Consider the following 8,335-nt stretch of genomic DNA (forward strand, 5'->3'; position numbering starts at 1 on the left):
TGTCACTGCAGCAGTCCCCTTCTGTGATACTGGGATGGGGATAATCCAGTGGGATTAGAACCTAATCTGTCTCCAAGAGCCCTGAAAACCTTAGAGAAGGCAAGAAAATCAGGATCATAGGAGGACCAACCTGGAAGAGATTCACATATGTGGTCAGTGACTTCAAAGGTCACCCTCCATTCCAGCCTTGAAGCATCCACCCACCAGTCATGATTCTTATCTTCCTCCCCACTAGTTCACAGAGATTGCTATGACTGTCTGATCATCAGGGAAGAATTTATAACATTCAACTCAGTAAAACACAAGGAAGTCATTTCCTGTACCATTGTACTTTTTTCTCCACAGCACAATTACCTCAGATACAGGGGAAAGTTCCTGCTACCAAAGTCTTTGGAAATTACAAATGATTCAGCATCAGGAATAGATCTGGTTTGATTCAAAGAAATTACATTAATGATGAATCCACATCACTTTACTGCTGTACTCAGAGAACTCCAAGGTCTTTCCCTCCAATTGGCAGCTGAAATCTCCTGTAGATGGCATCTTTCCCCATTCCTCTGTGAGCTCCTAGGAAGCAGGGACCACTTTACTGTTCCCCTAGCATTTCCAACTCTTAGCGCAGGTTTGGCCTATAATAAATGCCAGATCTCTATTTTTAAGTCATTAATTTATTCATTCATTAAAATATCAGCATAAGATACCAAGCTTTGGATTGACCCCTAAATAGTAAGAAAAAAAAACCCTCTTTTCTTCCTCGTTTATTTCACAGAGATGATCTGGGAATCTTGAGATATGAATTCCTATGCAAATGGAATAGCCACAGGATCCTTTAGAAAACATTTGGGGTGGAGGAGAGTAGATGGCACTGTGGACAGAGCACCTGGAGTCAAGAAGATCTGAGTTTAAATGTGACCTCAGCCACTTACTAGCTGTGTGATCCTTGGCAAGTCACTCAAACCTCCAAAAATTAATAATAAAATAAAAATAAAAAGCCTTTTAGGGGCTTTTTATTTTTATAAGGTCATATGATTTGCAAACTAGAATTGGATGTAGAAGTGAAAGAAAATTTCTTTCCCTCAGACCAAATTGTTCCCCTTCCATCAGCAGCCCTCTTCCTAAAGATACCTACAGGCTCTGCCTTTGCCCAGCCCCCTAAGGCTAACCCACATTCTCTCCATCCCTCTTCCTCTCCCTACCTCTCAGGGGTCACTGGGGCAAAGTCGTGGCTGTGCTCAGAAGTTGTCCCCCATTGCTCTTCCCCATCACTGTGTCCTGTCTCTGAACCACCCTTGCACACAAGGGCCAATCCTTGCTCTCACCTCATAGACAAGGAGCATTGCTGTCCCACAGACAGACTTCAGCCCTCCTGTCCTTAGCAGCCTCCAGATGGCATTTTCTTTCTCACTTCAGGATCAGATCTATTCCACAACTGGGTTATTGGAAAGAATAGAGAGACTGCATTTACAGAATAAAAATGTGCCCCCAGAAAGGAGTGGTTCCATCACTTTGAAATCTTCCCTTGTCAATTAAGCTCGACTAGGGATGATCAGCTGGGGTACTGGATAATGCACTGGACCTGGGATCAGGAAGCCCTGAAATCAAATCCAGCCTCTAACATTTAGTAATTGTGAATCCCTGCACAAGTCATATATCATCTATTTCACCTTTCTCACTCCCCCTACCCACTAGTATGATTGTGTGCCTTTAAAAAGTTGATACTTTTTTAAAAGACTTTACAAACTTTAAAGCATTTAAATGTCATTGATACAATTGTTGTTATTTCCAAACAATTGCACATAAAAGTATAAAATCCACATCATGATTATTTTGTTTATTTTGACTTCTGAAAATTTTACTGTTTTATTTCACTTTTAATCAGATTTATTTACTACTATATTCCTCTTACCTCTTCAGGTCAGTAAGATATCCCTTGTCACACACATTTTTTAAAAGGAAGAAAAAAAAGCTCAACAAAACCAAACGATGTACATGTATCACATTATATGTAATATATTATAATACTCTAAAGAAACATTGTTTCTTATAACTAGAGAAATTGAAAAGTTGATGATAAGTATAATCAGTGTAATGCTGAAAAATGCTTACTAATTAGCTTTAAGAAAAAGTAGTAGGATACACTTTCACATTTAATTAACAAAGTACAACACACAAACTCATGCAAATTAAGTATTGTTGTGTAGAAAAAATGGAGAGCAATTCTAGCAAATCTGAGAAGTCTCTCTAAAATAAATCAATATTTATTAAGGTATTCATTGGCTTCAATTCAAAATTGAAAATCACTTAAAATGGTAAAAATATGTGGATCAAGAAGGAATGAAAATAAAACATGATTTTATACCACAATCCTCAGTGGTTTTCAAAGTATGGTCTAGAGAAGCCTGGGGATCTCCAGATAAACAAAAATGCTTTAGAGAGTTCCTCAATAATTTTTAATAGGATAAAGATACTGAAAACAAAAGTTTGAGAATCACTGCCTAGAGCTTTCATATTATCTTCAGAAAATGCTTTGTAGGAGGTGGACATGGTATGCCCCAAATAAGAGAGTAATCATATTGTCCAGGACAGGAAATTATTCATTACTAATGTAAGGCCCGTTCCTCTATTAAGATTTTTATATAGTCAGACTACTGATTTGTTTCAGCAACAATGAAAAGTGAGACATGCATTTTAAAATAATTCTACCTTGACACATTTAAAAACATCGTAATACTTTAAAATAGGATGTCAGAAAGCGGCAGAGGAATGAATTAGAATGACTTAATATGAAAGTTTAACCAGCAAAACTCTTTTGTCATATGAAGGAGACCAAAAGAGCTTCAAATGCAAGGGAAATACCAAGCTTGAAATACAATTTCATTTGCAGAATTTTCTTTAAAATAGTTAAAAATGGAATCACTCTATTGATGTGCTCATTATATATGTGTGTATTTACATACATATATGCATATGTATATATTTATACATATATACATATTTATACACATATCTACATTATCTATATATACATATATAACATGTATATTTTAATTTATATACATATATTTAATTTATTTACTTTTATTATTGTATGTATAATATAATACATATATTAATAATATATTATATATAATATACATATGTTAATATAATATATTAATATATATACATTTATATACAGAGAGACACACAGAGAGGAAAGAGAGAGACAAGCAAAGACACAGAGAGAAACACAAAAACAGAGAAAAAGCAGATTAAGGGAAAAAAACACCTCAAAATAACATATTAAGGAATGAAAAATAGATGAAGAGAAGAAAGAGGGGAGGGAGGCAGAGTTAAATTTCAGCCCTCTCATTTTAGAGAAAAGAAAACTGACATGATGAACATTTTTTTCCTAAGTCTAGTGAGTCTATTCTACTGATTCAAAAACAGTTGCATTAACTTCTAATACCTCACTCTGTCCCCATGAGCCCTGAAAACCTCAGAGAAGCCAAGAAAGTCAGAACCTGAGTGGAACCAGCCTGGAAGAGATTCACATATGTGGTCAGTGACTTCAAGGGGGTCACCCTCCATTCTAGCCTGAAGCATCTGTCCATCACTCCAGATTCTTATCTTTCTTCTCACTTGTTCACAGAGATTGCTAATGACTTTCTGATCATCATGGAGGGATATACATACATACATACATATATATATATATGACAAAAGGGAGCCATTTCCTAATGCTGATAATCAATACTGCTGGATTGTTTTCCCCAAAATGCACAATTCCCATGGCTACAGGAGAAAGTTCCAGCTACCAAAGTGCTTGGAAATGACAATTCAACATCAGGAATTGATCTGGTTTGATTAGAAGAAATTACATTAATAAAAAAGGACTGCAATCACTTTACTGTTGTACTTGGAAAACTCCAATGCTTTTCTCTCCAACCTGCAGTTGAAATCTCCAATAAGTGATTTCTCCCCCCATTACTCTGTTCCTGGGAAAGAGAGAGCATTTTACTGTTCCCCTAAGGTCTCCAGCTCTTAGCACAGAGTTTGGCCCTCAATAAGTGCCTAATCAGTATTTTGCAATTCATTAATTTATTCATTCATTAAAATGTATGTATAAGAAACTAACTTTAGGGTTGGGGGAAGGGAGGGAGAAAAAAATTGGAATACAAGGTTGCACAAGGATGAATATTAAAAGCTATCTATGCATGTGTTTTGAAAATAAAAAGCTTTTTATAAAAAGTAAATAAAAGAAACCAAAGTTTGAATGAGTCCCTAAATAATAGGGAAAACTCCTTTTTCTGCCTCATTTACTTCACAGGGATGATCTGGGAACTTTGAGATATGAATTCCTGTGCAAATGGAATAGCCACAGGATCTTTCAGAAACACATGGAGAGGTCGGTAGGTGATTTTGTTGATCTGACTCAATATGTGGAGGCAGGAGGACCTGAGTTCAAATGGGACCTCAGCCATTTACTAGTTGTATGACCCTGGACAAACCACTTAACCTGTGATTCCAAAAAAATTCTTAGAAAAAATCCCTAAGATCATATGATTCATAACTTATAATTTGATAGAGAAGTGAAAGGAAACTTCTCTCCCATAGAATATACTGTTCCCCATCAATTGGCTGCCTCCTCCCCGGGAACACCTATAGTGTGTTCCTTGCCACCACCCCCCACTTTGGGCTAATATAGTTTCTCTCCATCATTGCTCCTTTCCCAGCTCCTCAGAGGTCACTGGGGCAGGGTCATGGCTGTGCTCAACAGCTGTCCCCCATTTCTCCTCCTCATCACTATGTCCTGTCTCTGTCCCTTACTACATATAGCCAAACCCTGAACTCAGCTCACAGGCAATGAGAATCACAGGTGAACACTTGTCCCTGGCTCTAGCCCTTCTGCCATCCGCGGCCTCCTGATTGTATTTTCTCTCCTATCCCAGGATCAGTTCTATTGCACTGTTGAATACTGGGAAGAACAGAGAGGTTGGAGTTGGACTAGAATTAGGAAACTCTGAATTCAGATACATCCTCCAATACTCACTAGTTGTGAAACCCTAGAGAAGTCATTTATAGTGTATCTATTTTGGCTTCCTCATTTCTAAATTAGGCATAAAAATGCCACCCACCTCCCCACAGTGCTTGAGTGGTTAAAAAAAGTTAATTTAAAATATATATATATTGCAAACTTTAAAGCACAGTCTAAATGCCACTATTGTTGGTGTTCTTGTTATTATTTTTCCCAGCAAGTGAACATAAAAGGTCAAACTCCATATAATAAATATTTTATTAATTTTACTTCTGATCATTTCATAATTTCTTTTGTTTTTATTCATATTTATTTACAAATATATCTTTGTCACCTCCTCAAGTCTACAAGACTTCCCTTGTCACAAAGATTTTTTTAAAATTAAAAAAAAAACACTTCAGTAAAACCAAAAAGTGCACAATTCTGACATCATATGTAATAAAAGGCACTAAAAATTGCATTGTTCCCCAAGGCTTGAGAAATAGGAAGCTTGATGATAAATATAATCAATCTTGTACTGATAAATGTTTAAAATGTAGATTAAAAAACACATTTTCACATTTAATCTTCAGTCAATACTTTTTTATCTCTCTCTCATGAACATGGATTTAGAATTCATAAAGGAAAATAATGTGTAATAATCCCTGATTAATAGGTCAGAATCAGATTGTAAAAAGCCAAATAAATGAGTTCTCTCAGTGGGGAGTATGGGGATAGGTATGGAGGAAAAAGGAGGGGAAAGAGAAAGAAGAATTTTTTAAATATATATTTATCTTTATTGACAAGATGAGCAATATAGGATCAATAAAATCCTGAATCCATTAATATATAGTAAGTATCTCATATATGTTAGGCACTGTGCTAAACACTAAAGATTCAAAATGAGGTAAAAGACCCCCATGCCCTCAAGATGCTTACAATCTACTGGAGAAGATAGCATACAAATAAATATATAAAAAAGCAAGCTATATGCAGGACATAATTGAGTAAAAATTAAATAAAAATATGAAAAGTAGTTTGCAAATCTCAAAGGGTTATATTAGCTTTAGTTGTTTTTATTATTAATTTGGAGATATTAAGAATCTTGTTTATGATCATAGAAACAAGAGAGCTACACTGAAACCATTTCATTTGCCTAAAAGGCAGTAATCAGTCTATCAGGAGATCCAGTCCACTGAGTTCTCTTTCAAAATATACTTTCCAGAAAGAAAGGCTGTCACTTAGGAACTCGTATTGACTTAACAGAGGAAGGAAAGAACTAACATTCCAGAAGAAACTCAATGTGAATTCAATGTAGCCAATAGTTCATATAAGAAATAAGGAGAGATGAGGATGCTGAAAAGGGGGATAAAAAGTGGGGGAAGAGATGAAGGTAATGAAGCAAGAAAGTTTAAAACAGCTACAGTGAATGTTTGAGAGCAGTAAGGGCTGTGTTTTGATGTAAGATGGAATAATATTTGAAGATGGTGCCTCTGTTTTATGGGTAGGAGGCTTAGAAGGGGAGAGACCCAGACTCCTAGGGAACTATCATCGTCCAAGCCATTCATTCTTTAGCAATTACAAAATATAAGACAAAATATAAAAGAAAGCTGAAAAGAGGAAGAGAGGTAGAAGGAGGAGATGAAATTTTTTTAAAGTGCAGATTTCAGCTTAGAGAGGAATAAAGACCTGGTAGAGCTGGGAGCTTTCCTTAACTGAAGGTTCTGAGAGGTGCCATCCAATGTCAAGAAGAGGCCCCCTGGGGCAGTAGCTAATTCCAATGTCTAAATTTCAGGGCTGGAGGGAGCTTTAAGGATGAAGAGGTTTCTGGACCATGGGAGAGAATATTTGCAGTCCAGGTTAGAGAGTCTTTAAACTTTGTGAAAGTATACTTACAAGGACTGGTAATCAGATTCTGGTGAAAGGAAAGGCTCATAGGAATAATGTGAATCTTAATTAATGTGGGGAACAAGAAAGAGTCAGTGTGAAATTACTGAGATGAAACAAGACAGTTTCCAGTCACTGCATTTCCCCAGCTCATCTTCTTTCAAGCATGGACAGAAAGCCTGCTCTTGGTCACAGCTGCTAGGGAACAAGCCCAAGCTGGAAAAGCTAAGCTGCATGGAGGTTTTTGTTGTGCCTTGTATCACTGTGGGAGGGCTGCTATAGTCCTGCTGACAGTGATAGACTGCCGCATCCTCAGCCTCCATTTTGCTGATTGTGAGGGAGAAATCTGTCCCAGATCCACTGCCACTGAACCGGGCAGGGACCCCAGTTTGCAGGTTGGTTGAATGATAAATTAGGAGCTTGGGAGCCTCTCCTGGCTTCTGTTGGTACCAATCTAATTCTGTACCAACATTTGAACTGGTCTTACAATTCATGGTGACTCTCTCTCCTGGAGACACTGACAAAAAGTTGGGAGACTGAGTCACCACAATGGCCCCTCTAGAACCTGGAATAAAAAAGAAAAGACAGAACATGATCCATATTTCATTGTCCTGGACTTTCAACTCAGAATGAGCAAGAAAAAGTGAATAGATCAAATTTTCTTCTCCTCTCCCAACTTCCCCTAGACACATTCTAGAAATGACCAAATAGACACATAACATGTGCAGGATCCTTCACCTGAAATCCAGAGCAATAGAGAGCAGAGGAACTGAGCCTGGTACCCCATCTCTTCCCCTGGTCTTGGATATTGCTGAACAGAGACCTCACCCATGATCTGGCATTTATCTGGATTTAAGCATCTGGGACTGTCCCTGGGGAAACATGCAAATCGATGCAAGGAGGAGGAAGTAAATAAGATTCAGTTTTACACTGTTAGTAAAAATCCAAAGAGGTTTTATGGTTCCCCGAAGGCCATTTATGAGGCAAAAACCTATAGCCATCCCAAATACTCTGTGCTCATGGAATCACATTGATTGGTGATAAGAACATAAACTTGGAGAAATAGGCTAAATGCTTCCATAGTGTTCTCAAAAAACTGTCATCAGTCAGTACTGAAGACATTTGCCATTTAGATGAGGTTGATGTCATTATTGTGGCTGCCAATAAATTCCATACAATTTTAATTATAGCTGCAGTGTATTTGAATTAGTTTTTTCTTGTTTCTTGCAAAATTTTCTCTCTGATGTAGGGATTTCAAAGTTTGACAATAATATTCTGATGTGTTGTCCACAAAGGATCTCCCTGAGGTAGTGATCAGTGAGTTTTTTTTTTTCTATTTCTACTTCCCATTCATGTACTATCACTCCAGGACAATTTTCTTGGATTATTTCTTGCATTATTGTGTCAAGATTCTCTTTTTGGTCATAACTTTAAAGCAATTCAATTATTCTT

The sequence above is a fragment of the Antechinus flavipes genome, chromosome 2 (assembly GCF_016432865.1).
Source record: "Antechinus flavipes isolate AdamAnt ecotype Samford, QLD, Australia chromosome 2, AdamAnt_v2, whole genome shotgun sequence".
In the NCBI taxonomy this organism is placed as follows: Eukaryota; Metazoa; Chordata; class Mammalia; order Dasyuromorphia; family Dasyuridae; genus Antechinus; species Antechinus flavipes.